The sequence below is a fragment of the Protopterus annectens genome, chromosome 7.part1 (genome assembly GCF_019279795.1).
Source record: "Protopterus annectens isolate FY-2018-M chromosome 7.part1, PAN1.0, whole genome shotgun sequence".
Taxonomy (NCBI): Eukaryota; Metazoa; Chordata; order Ceratodontiformes; family Protopteridae; genus Protopterus; species Protopterus annectens.
This window is the reverse complement of record NC_056740.1, coordinates 235438534-235451908: the sequence shown is the minus strand read 5'-3', so window position 1 is coordinate 235451908 and position 13375 is coordinate 235438534.

Here is a 13375-nt window from a genome sequence, read left to right as displayed (position 1 = left end):
TGTAGGAGCCAGTTTTCAACTGTACTAAAGGTCATTTGGGTTAGTGACTGAAGTTCTGATTGAGAAGCAGCAGCGCATATGAGTGTGGAGTCGTCAGCGTATTGGATACAGTCAGCTTGAGGAATTACAGAATGAAGGTCATTTGTAAAGATGGAGAAGAGTAATGGGCCTAATATAGATCCTTGTGGGACCCCTAGAGTGACTGGGATGTGGGAAGATAAAGTATTTTCCCATAGTACAGCCTGTTGCCTGTTACGTAGGTATGAATGGAACCACTGTATAGTATGGTTGTCCAATGACAGGTTTTTGAGTGTGTCTATAAGGAGGTGGTGATTCACCATGTCAAATGCTTTGGACAGATCAATAAAAACAGCTGAGGATAGAGTATCAATATTACGATTGCTATTAATATGGTTAGTGAAGGATAAGAGAGCAGAGGTGGTGCTATGAAATGGTCTAAAGCCATGTTGACAGGGTGCTAATAAATTGTGATCGAGTAGGTAGGTTAACAGTTGTATGTGTATACATTTCTCCATTATTTTTGCCAAAGGAGATAGAATAGCTATGGGCCTATAATTGGACAACTCTTTGGAGTTACCTCCCTTATGCAGGGGAATTATGTGAGAGACTTTCCAGATTAGGGGAATAGATCCTTCAGAAATAGTTCTGTTAAAGGACATAGGACATAGAATATGCTAATGATAGCATAAAGAGCTGAGGCACATGCTAATTAACCAAGCCGATATGGTAGAGCTATTCAGGAAGCTATAATGCAATTATGTACACTCCTTGAAGGCTTTTGCCCTATATACCTTGTGATGAGAACTTCATACCACCATAAACCAACACCAATGAGTTTACTGACTAGAATACCCCTTTGTTAGATCAAATGACTTTCTCTTAAACAAAGTATACTAATCAATATTTATCCTTAAGAAACTTCCACAAGGCAAAAGAATAATGCCCTTCATATTGTACAGAATGTACTGTGTGTCATGATTGTTTATATTGAATGTCCTCAACAAATTATCTAAATGGATCTAGGACTTATGCATGAATGTGCAAAGTCCCAAATCTATAATCATCGAACATATATTAACGAAAGTGCTTTCACTGAAAAAGCGCTTTCATTAATATATGTTTAAAAAAAAAGAAAGAAATCTACATTTATGCCCCCCTGCACCCCCCACACACCCCTACTTTAATATTCTCACTCCGAGACCACACTACAGTGAGGAAAAGGGAATGTTCCCTTATCCACACCATAGTGCGGTCTCGCAAACAGGCATACTCACGCGAAAGTGCTTCTTCGGTGAAAAGCATTTTTGTGCAAGTATGCCAAACCAAAATTAATTTTGGTGATTTTGTCTTCGGGGATCTGTACGGATCTCATCTAAATACATACTGTGCAAGTTCTACCATCATTTATTTTCACTGCATAATGACATTGTACTCTGCATATTTCAATAACTAAGAAATGTTCTTTATATTTGTATGGCTTCTTATTACTGTAAATCTTATCCTGTTGTTTAATAATTTTTTTTAGTTGTTTGCTGTAGTAATTTTTAATTTGTTACTGGAGCATTTCTCCCCAGGCCTCCACTGAAAATGGATTATTCTGACCCAGTGGATTTTCCCGGTCAATAAATAAATACCAGAACTCTTTGGAATACATCATGATTACACTAAGGAAGAAAAGCACTTTAGAGTTTGCTGCTGCTATTATTTTGCTGTATGTGCAACAAGCTTTAAATAAGGGTGCTGCTACTGCTGCCAGACCTCAGGCAAGAAGAAGAATGGTGTTTAGACCCTGTTTGATTTATCATTGACTGCATGACAGAGAAATTGCAGAACGATACAGGGTGGAAAGGGAAACACTGGAGGAAATATGCAGCCTTTGCCACCCCCACCTCAGACCCCAGAGAAATCATGGAAAACCCATCCCATTGGAAACAAAAGTATGTTTAGCAGTATGTTTACTAGCTACTTGTACTTTCTGGAGATCAACAGGAGATATATTAGGGCAGTCACAGGCATCAGCCGCAAGAATATTGCATCAGTTTTTAAATACAATGCTGCTACAAGCAAGGAGCCACACTTCTTTCCCACACACCCCACAGGAGAGAACAAGAACTATGGAGGAATTCTATGCAGTAGTGCACTTCCCTGAAGTGTTGGGGGGCCATAGATTGCACACACATAGAAATAAAAGCCCCACCTGGGGAACAGGAATAGAGGTATAACAACAGAAAATGTTTTTACTCTATAAACTGTCAGTTATCTGTAATGCCCAAGGCATCATCTACAGAGCCTATGCAGATAACTGAAGGCAGTTTCCAGAATTCACACATATGGCATGCTTGCAAGCTATACACTGAATTTGCTAGGAATTACATTCCTTAAGGGCATCTAGTGGGGGATGCAAGTTATGAACTGGAGCCCTGGCTCGTGACACCCATGAGAAATCCACACAACTCCACTGAGCAAGGATACAATGAGGCCCACACTCAAACTATGAATAATATAGAATATCTGTTGTGATTACTTAAATCAAGGTTCTGATGTCAAGACACATCAGGAGATGCACTGCAGTATGTCCCAGGCACCTTTGCCAAAATACACAGTCTGTGTCATGCTACACAATATAATTCTCAGGAAACAGCTTCAGCAATGGCAGCAAGGGGCAGGACCACAGATGGGGCCAGCAGCAGGTACAGGTGAGGAGTCTGAGGGAGAACAATCAGCTGCAGATGGTGCTGCCAGATGGAGGCATGCACTTGGTGGTTAGGAGGCAAAGATAGCTCCCATGCCTTTCAGACTCTACAACCTTTAGTTAACCATGTAATGTCTGTGTTCTGGTACAGTCAGACAGGGACAGCCCCCAAGGACGCAATTTGTTACTGCAGTATTGACAGGGGAAGTGTGGAACCTGTAAATGAACAAAAGTTGTATAACTGATTACTCTCATATGGAAATATGCATATGCTCCTAAGCAGAGCATTTGTCTGAGGTGTACAGTTATGTCCATAATATTCCCCTGTGTTAGATTTTTGCAATATACAGTTACTTATTAGAATCAATACTGTGCATCTAGCATTTCAATTGACCACTGTCTATAAAACATGGAACAGGCCAATTATACTCTTATTTGCACAGCTATACCAAGAAGCAAGACTGAAGTACCTAATGTTTCCACTACTTTAATGGCAATAATAACTAAAATACAATGAGGTTCAACAATTATAGAAGCAATCATTCACAAATGAGTAGGAACAAGAAATTAAACATTTTTCTTCTGCAATATATATTGACAAATGCAAGATTGTGACCAAGCAATCATTAATTGTCCACTGTGTGCATGAGACATATATGCAACCCTAAGTCACAAAGACATGTGCCAAGGGTAGGCCTCAGTAGTTATCATTTCCACAGGTTAGGGGGGTGGTAGGAAGGAAAGGCTGACACCACAGAAGTGAGTGTGTGCAAGTAAGAAACGCGTATCTATCAGAGTATGCAGTAACAACAGATTACAGCACTCAATGGTACTCTTTTGCATGTGTGTGAGGTGATATGGACAAGTGAATTTTTTTTTTCAATGTGTGTGTCTGGATGAACACAATCAAGCACTGTTCTAGCACTATGTTCTGGCATCTCAGACAGGTGTGAGCCATGCATGGTAAAGTAGTTAGTTCTGTGTCGTCACCCTCAACCACAAGAACTACCTCTGCCAGGAGATGCACTGCTACTTCTATGGCCCTGGCTAGAAGTTCATGCACTACCTGAACATGAGTGATGTTTGAGCTCTCTTCACAAGGACATCCAATACCCATGGTCTACCCATGGTCTACCATGTCTGGATGTGAGCACCACAATCACTGATGGGGCAGAGGATGTAGAATCACTATGGGAGCAGGTCTTTCACAGCCAGATATGCTAACACCAAAAGATGTAGTGGCTCTGCAGCCACATGGATGCCCACCCTCCCCCCACAGACATTCCATCACAACCACTGCACAATCCAGTATTTTATTCATCCTGTCCAGGAACTCATCCTCATGGTTCAGGGAGTCATGGACATCAGAATGAATGACATTTAGTAGTTGCACTATCTCTTCTGAGGCCCTGGTGGAATGTGCCTGTGCCTCCACTACAGCCCTACACATGCTTCTGGCAGCATCTAATGATACACCAGCATTAGGTGGAGGATGGGCAGCAGACCTCCTCAGAGCAACTCTACCAACCCTCCTGTGTGGCACTGCATCCTCACAATGGCTATGGAGAGGAGCTACCAGCTCTGCAATCAGAGTAACAACATAAACCTGATCAACTGTGTCACCCTCATCCTGTCCTATATCAGAAGTCTCCATGTTATCGATATGCATAGGTACATTGACTGTATACAAAGTATGGTCAGGAGATGGGGAACCACATCCTCAGTGTCAGACTGACCCTCTGCACTCCCAGACTATGCCTGCTCATTGCCACCATCATCATTAGAGGCTACTGATACTCTGATATCAGGTGGTAGGAGTACCATAGTGCCACTGTCAGGATCATCCATGATAACAAGCAATAAACACAACAAACAGAGAAACAGAGAATACAATTGATCACATAATTTCCTTAAAGGAAAAAAAATCAACACAAATTTTAATCTGATGTAGACCTGACTCAACCTTATATACAATAATAACAATAACCAGATGTGTGCTTATCATGTGCAAGGCTAGTAGCTTGCAATCCAGATGGCCTAGTATGTGAGGAAGGGAAATGAAAAAAAAAACACTGATAACTATCACAATGCAAATAAAACAAAGAAACGAGAACAATCTCCCTCACATGTGCAGATTAAAAATTCTCATACAAAAATGTAGTGAATAGTTAGATTCCCCTTTCCCCAAACACCCTCCTCTATTCTGTGTCGTGAGACTCACACATCGCTGGATCTATTTATATCAGATATCTAAGATATGCACCTGGAAAGATATAACAATGACTTTTGCATTTTGTATATTTGGAAGGACTGCTTGTGACACTCTGGGTCTGTTGTCCACATCAGTACAAACATCAAAGATTCTGTGAGAACCCTTTTCCGAGCTATCTGGATTTCTGACAGTGGACAGGAACTCTTCTATTTCAGTTAGTGGTGATTTGGTAGCAGGACCATCTCCTGCAGACACCTGTTCCCAGGCAATTGCAGCCACCCTACAGTGGATAGAGGTTATCATATCACTTTCCTAGTGTCAGATCTGGGCCTAAGTTCCCCCACAGCATTGATTGCCATTGGACACCTGCTGCCATATCCTGTCTCATGCAGATGGGTTACCTCTACCTATCCATAACAGAAAAGCTCCATGAAGATGTAAAACCTGGATAATGACCTAATTTTCTATATCAGTGTATGATGGCTTGCAGGGTACAGATTTCTTCTTGGGAGCCATATCCGTGTATGATGTGAAACAGAAAACAGACACATGATTAAGTATATAATATACAGACAGGGTGGCTGCAAACTTAATTATTTCTGAATGCATGCAACTACCAGGCACACAACAATGTAAAAGTTAAGGCTCCATATGATTAGACACAAACTGGGACAGCCCTCCTCCAATAAAAATTTAAACCTGATATCAACAATAATCTATAACAGTTTTGTAATGCAGATAACACAGGTTTCACTGGGCAATACATCACAACATTAAGGATAACAATTCACCAAGGTATTAGGAGAAAATAATTAGAGAGGGAAAGGTAATAGAAATGGAAGAGGCCAAGAATTTATTTGGGCTGCATGCTAGAGATTGCCTTCCCTATCAATGACTTGATATCAGACTATAGGCAAAGAGAAAGAACTAGGGGGATCCTAAGTGAAAGACTACCACTGGCAGAGTTTTTAGTAGAATCTAGAACAGAAGTGCTGTTAAAAAAGGAATTTAGTGGAGCAGGTAAAATATTATATGACAACTATAAGAATCAATCAGAGGAGGTTAGAAAGGATTGGGAACAGAGATTGATTCACAAAGAAACAATGGGGGATATATGTATGTCTCCCAAATATTTAGCAAAGTCTAGAATATTTAGGATCTTTGCTTGTAAGTGTTCATATAGGTATTTTTTTACCCCAAGTAGACTCCTAAGAATTTTTCCTCAGGTAGACAGCAAATGTTGAAGGTTTAATAGAGAAGAAAGAGGTAATTCGGAAAATATTTTCTGGGAGTGTACAGTGATGGGAGTAATATATTACGGTAATATATTACAATTTCTAGTAACTAGTAATATAAATAGTTACTTTTTCAAAATAGAAATAAAGTAATAGTAATATATTACTTTTTTAGTAACTAGTAACTAAAATGTGAGTTACTTTTGCTAAAACCATTGGTTCTGAACGTGGGCGATATCACCCCCTAAAAAACAATAGAAAACTTCCGGGAGCCCTAGATAGTATGGATATTAATCAGATGTTAGGAGGTAATAGAGACTTTGAAAGGGAAATTTGGATAAAAAAATTAAAACATAATGTTGGCACAACTAATTGCATGTAGCATTCATACCATATGTGTCAACTGTACCAAATTCCTCAGCATTTCCCAGTTTTGGGCTCAAAAAATAGGGTGGCACAAATTCCTGATTAGCCTCATTAAATCTCAATTTTGGAATGCAGACAAGTGCGCCAGAACCATCCCACTTTTAAGAGGCTTCACTTAAAAAAAAAACACTCCGTGATGACGGCATCTTCTCCTTTAAGGAGGACCATTTGTTACTCCTTACTGACTACAGGAACAATCACCGATGTCATTGATTTCATGACTCACATGTAGATAATGCTGGAGGATCGGTATAAGGATTCAAATTCAGGCCTCTATTATTCTAATTCACTTACACATTTTGTGTCAGTATGCTTTTTGAACAGTAAGTTATACTGAGTTGGTGAAATCCTTAGCAATTTAACAGAAAATCAAACATTTGCCAGAGGCAGGGCAAACAATGAAGGCAAACTCAGGAATAATTGGTAGGTACGATCACATATCTCAGATCTCAGATCCCAGAATGATACCACAGTATAAGCAAAAAATGATTGACTTCAACAACTGGCTAAGTTTCTGGTGTCATTCAAAGGGGATCCAATATCTGTCTGCCTGGAACGACATTATAGACAAACCACTACACTTTGCTAGAGATGGTCTGCACCTGTCGCCCCTGGGATTCAGGTTACTGGCTAAGGCTCTTGCCACCCCTATAATGCCTTTTTTAGGCAAGGTTCAAAGGATAAAACCACCACCATAGCAGATACAAGCATGAAAAATCTGAAGGTAATGCTACTCAATGCTAGAAGTCTAAACCTCAAAATGCACTCTCTTGAGGCACTCCTAAAAATGGAGAACATTGATATCTGTGCAGTAACTGAGACCTGGTTCAAGGCTCCAGAGAGTACCCCTGCAATACCAGGCTACTACTCTTACCACACTTTTCAGCCACCAAACCAGGACTGAAGCACTAAAGGTGGAGGAGTGTCCATATTCACTAAGGATATTCTCACCTTCAGGCTAGTTGCATGCAACACAATGCATCTGAAATTCTACAGGTGCAACTAACACTAAGTAAGACTGCAATCCATATTGTAGCTTGCTACAGATCCCCCACCATGCCCCAAGATTCTCACTACACCTTTCTAAACATACTAGATAATATTAAGATACAACCAAACACCCTAATACTGGGTGATTTCAACTACCCTGCCATTAATTGGGAACCTACTTGGGTACCAACACCTTTGCCCAACTATTCTTGGATTTCATAAATTCCAATGCCCTGGACCAACTAATCCATAATCCCACTAGGGGCTCAAATATCCTAGACCTGGTCATTACCAACATAGGAGATCGATGCTCCACACCAGTGGTCACCCCCTCATTGGTCAGGTCTGACCATAAGCTAATCACCCTTGACGTCCACATCCCACCCCCACCCCCCAGTAGGGAAACTTCCATAAAAAACTTCTCCAAAGCCAACTTCATGCTACTCAAGTCAGAAGTGACAAACTTCATGACACCCATGCAGACAGGAACTGGAAGTTCGACCGCTGAATCCTACACTAAGGCACTGTATGAGCACATCCACTCGTGCATGAATCATGCCATTCCAAACAGAACCAAGATGGTCTCCTCCAAAAAAAAAGGAACCCAGTCTGGTGGTCCCCTGCCATAAACAAACTATACAACAGAAGGAAGAAACTGTTGCAGAAAAGAGGAAAATCCCAGGATGCAAAAACTCCCTTACCAACCTTAGTAAGAAGCTGAGATCCCTCATAAAATCGTCCAAAGCTAGTTACAAAAATAAAATTGCCAAAGATTCCAGGGACAACCACAAGGCATTCTATAGTTATGTCAAGAATTTAAATGGCAATGCTCAGATCTGCCCTGAGCTACAACAGAATGGCATTAAATATACTGGTCCCAAAGATATTGCCAATATCCTGGCAGATCGATTCAGTGCCAACTTCACCCCCCTCTCACCCCCTAAAGGGCCCATCTCAATACCAAAAGATTGCCACATTTCAGTATTCATGGCCACACAGGTAAAAAGCGCACTCTTGAAAGCTAAGAATACAGCATCCATGGGACCAGATGACATCCCAGGCTGTGTACTACATGAATTACAAAATGAACTGGAACATCACCTAAGTGTCATGTTTAATCATAGCCTCACCTTAGGCTTCGTGCCTAATGAGTGGCGCACAGCTACAGTTATCCCACTCCACAAGGGGGGATCCACCTTGGATCCCGGGAACTATTATCCCATCAGTCTGACGAGCCTGATCTGCAAAGCTATGGAATGCATTATCATGGAACTTATAAACAAAGACATTGGCAACCTTCAAACACTGGACCCCACCCAGTTTGGTTTTGTAAAGGGCCAATCTTGTCTCCTCAACCTGACTGACTTCTTCAAATCAGTCTCCAGAGCTGTGGACAAGGGTAAGGTGGTCCACACAGCCTATCTGGACCTTGCCAAGGCTTTCAACACCATCCCTCACTCTGGAATCATAGATAAACTTACTAAGCTGGGAATTAATCCCTACGTCACTTAATGGGTTGCCAACTGGCTTACTGATAGAACCCACACTGTAAAAGTAGCTGACTCAAAATCCAGATCCAGACAAGTGACAAGCGGAGTACCTCAGGGTTCAGTCCTGGGACCGCTCTTGTTTGGCATCTACTTCTCTGAAGTACAGGCCAGCATTAAGAGACTGTGGCTAACAAAATTTGCAGATGGCTGCAAACTGGGAGCCATTATTAAATCCCCAAATGATGTGGATATTCTACAAAAGGGCCATACAGAAACAGATGCTTGGTGCCAGAGCCATGGGCTCAAGCTCAGTGCCAAGAAATGTATAGTTATCTCCTTTGGGAAAAACCATGTACCCATGAATTACCACATAAGTGGCAGTACACTAAACACCGAAAGTGTGATAAGGGACTTAGGGCCACAGGTGGACAGTGGTCTCACCTTTGATAACCACATAACAACACAGTCAGAAAATCCTTCTATGTGGCACACCTCATCACTGAGGGCTTTTCATCCAGAAAAAAGGAGGTTATTGTCCCACTGTACTCATCCTTCATTAGACCCATTATAGAGTACAACGCCCCATTTGGTATGTACTTCACAAGACATCTGCAACAACTGGAAAGGCCACAGAAATACCTCACTAAAAGAATCACAGCCTAAAGCAGATTCCCTATGCTTACCATCTAAAAAAACTCCAGCTATACTCTGTCGCATATCGCCTACTCAGAAGCGATCTCTGCTTAACATACAAGACCATGTTGTTTGTTCTTCTTTCGGCTTTTTCCTGGTTAAGGGTTGCCACAGTAGAACTCTGGTCCATTAATGATTGGCAGTAGATTTTGATGGTACCGAGGTGCCAGCTCGATGCCCAGCCTTCAACAAAGGCACTCCCATTCACGCATGCCTTTTGAATGCCACTCGACCATGGGGAGGACATGCAGACTCCACACAGAAGGCAATCCAGACGAGAATCGAACGGGAGAACCACTTGCTGTGAGGCGACAACGCTACTGCTGCAATTCACCCCGGGGGTCACATCAGTTGCCCTGCTAGACAGGGGACCAGGGAAGTAAATATTCTGGGAAGAAATAGCCAAGGAATTGTTATGGCTAAGCTTGTATAGGCCCTAGGGTCGATAGCCTTATACCAACCTATGAACCTATGTGTGGAGAGGGACAATGGTCTGAAATCAGGGACAAATTTTCAATAGGGCACCTATAAACATAGGATGGTTTTAGAATGACATGTTTTGCATTAGTGTGCATTTTCTGAAGGATATCAATAATTAAAACATTTCTGAGAAAGAGTAATACACTCCAGTCAACTAATAATGATAGTAATTAGAGCTCTACTTGACTGATGTAACCATAGATTTCTGCACAAGTGTGGTGTTGTTAAGTGAAGCTCGTAAAGGTTTTACAAACTAACAGAGACATGCATTTTCTCCCGGTTATAATAGAGCAGCTGCAAGTTAGTAAGTCCATGACTAGAATGGTAAAATATTTGAACTATCCTCAACAAGTGTACAAGATATAATTAAAGTTTGTAAATACTAGGTATCTTAAGTCGCAACATTACTAAAAAGTAAAAGTGGCCACCATGAAATCTAGAATTTAACTTCTGCTTTAGGACTGAAAGGCAGCAACTTCAACTCTAGTGTGACTATGAATGCATGCTATGGATGTAAACTCAGTCTGCACTTACTGCAGAAATTAAACTAGCCATGCCGAGGTAAGTGTGAGTGAGTGTATGAGTGTACAAGTGTACAAGTAGTGTGATAGTTAAACTGGCAGTTCATTTTTCTGTATGAGAGAGATGTGTGTGTGTGTGTGTGTGTGTGTGTGTGTGTGTGTGTGTGTGTGTGTGTGTGTGTGTGTGTGTGTGTGTGTGTGCATGTGTGTGTGCATGTGTGAGTGTGTGTGTGTGTGTGTGTGTGTGTGTGTGTGTGTGTGTGTGTGTGTGTGTGTGTGTGTGTCTGCGTGCACGCGTGTGAGTGTGTGTGCGTCTCTGTGTAATTTAAACTAGCCATTCGTATGACAGATAGGTGTGTGCATGAGTGTGTGGTTGTGTGAGAGCAGAGAAAAGGTAGATGTATGTGTATGTGTGTGTGTGTGTGTGTGTGTGTGTGTGTGTGTGTGTGTGTGTGTGTGTGTGTGTGTGTGTAACATACCTCTCAACTCTCCAGATTCAGCCTCATAGTTTTGGTCTGCTTCTCATAAAATTTGTGGTTTTCTGATAAATCACAGAAGACTGAAGTCACTAAATAATAACATATATATTAGTTTCAGACTTTTTATCCTTCATAAAATGCATACTAACACACATCATGTTAGTCTATCAGCTTTATAAGTTCATAAGGGGAATATTTTAAATTCTGTCCCTATTTTTGGGCCTTTGTCCTCCCATTATGCTAGTCTTTGACCAGATTTCTTGCTTTAAGTGATTGAGAGGTATGTACTACTGCAGAATTTAGTAAGTACCAGTTTATTATGTTTTAAATTAAAAAAAGTGTTATTTTGTTTTGCTTTGAAGTTGCATTAAACACTAAGTGATGCAGTTATCAAAGAGGAATGCTGCAAACAGCAAGTACTTCCTCCACATCCATGCAACTTAATTATATTGTCTGAGATAACCGTACCACAGAATAAATTTAATTCCCCAAGATACCATGCTCATGATGCTGGAATACATATCTTATCAATCAAATGTTTGCCATCACATGTTTCAGTGTTGATCACAGCAGTTTCACTACATATATGTGGTATTATTTGTGCTGCTTAATAAAACAAGACATTTAACAGTGCATCACATTCCACTGTGGACCTTTTTACAATATTTTTAACATGGTATTTTAGGCACACATTGCTGTACTCTTAAAGAGCAATACTGCTACATCTTCTACATATATACTGAGTACAAAACTACTGCTTTACAATTTATTTTATACATTCCAGAAACATTACTTTACTGTTTTATTCAGTCATTCGCTGATATTTAATTTAACCAGCTCAGTGCTGTGAGGGAGCAAGAGCCCCTCATAGCAATCAGTGGGTGCAAGGCAGACAAACAAATCATGGGTACAGTGCCAATTTATAAGAGGACACACACTGACACATATGCACACACAAATACATATGTCATATTATATATACTCACAGACAGTTTAGAGGATTGCCATTTCACCAGTGTCCTGCCTTTTGGCAACAATTAGAGGTTTGAGTCAGTGCCCAGCATCAACAGCTACCAGATTTGTTTACAAACGCATTGGTATTTACATAACTACAAGAGCAGAAGGTTTCTGAATCAGATTTATTTTATCCATTATTCAGATTGACCTGATACCCACATATTGATATACACATATAACCTAACATTCAATAAACACACATATCTCTCACAATTAAGAAGGTTCACACCCAACTTGGTGCACTATATAGGGCCAAACCTTACCTCACTCAAAACGCCAGACTAGCCACAGCCAGATCCCACCTCCTATCTATTCTCCTCTGTTGTTCTCATATTTTCGCTAACCTGCACATGTCTGATTTACATCTACTTGATTCCTGCTATAATAAAATAGCAAAATTTGCTGCTAATATACCCAACAGGACCCATAATTGTGGCTATTCTCCTGTAATACTCCTGGCTAGTTTCTCATGCCATTAATCAAATGTTTCTTTTCTCCTATCTTCTCCTTGTCTTACTTCTACCAAATGAAAATACCACAGTGGTTTATTTTAGTTATGTATCTAATGAGTTTCATATTACTGTCTGTAGTAAGGCTTAGGAAATGTAATGTTTTCTGTTTGCATTCTCTTTTCGTAAATTGTGATTGTAGGCAACTGTTAAACTTTTTGTATAATCTTTGTAAAAATTTTGTAATTTTGTTGTACTATTGTTATGGAGCTTATCTCCCCGGGTCTCTGCTGAAAATGAGCTACTTGCCGAGCCAGACACTACCCGGTTAAGAAATGTAAAATAAAAATAAACATTATAAATAAATAAAATAAATTGACAGCAACAGTGGCTTGTTATATCAATGATTGTTATGACAGACTTTAGTTTCATATGAAGATTAATAAGAGTGCAGAGTTATTTTATATATGTTACAGTCACTGATATATGTTCTTTTACTGAATTTCTGTAAGGGTGCAGCTAATGTGACATCAGTGTGTATATGCTAGCAGTGTGGTAGGGAATAAAGTAGAATGCAAAGTGTTTTACATGCCTATTGCCTACTACTTCTCTTAAGATTTTTTTGCTAATGCTGTAAAGGAACTTTAATTGATATTTCTGTGTGAATGTA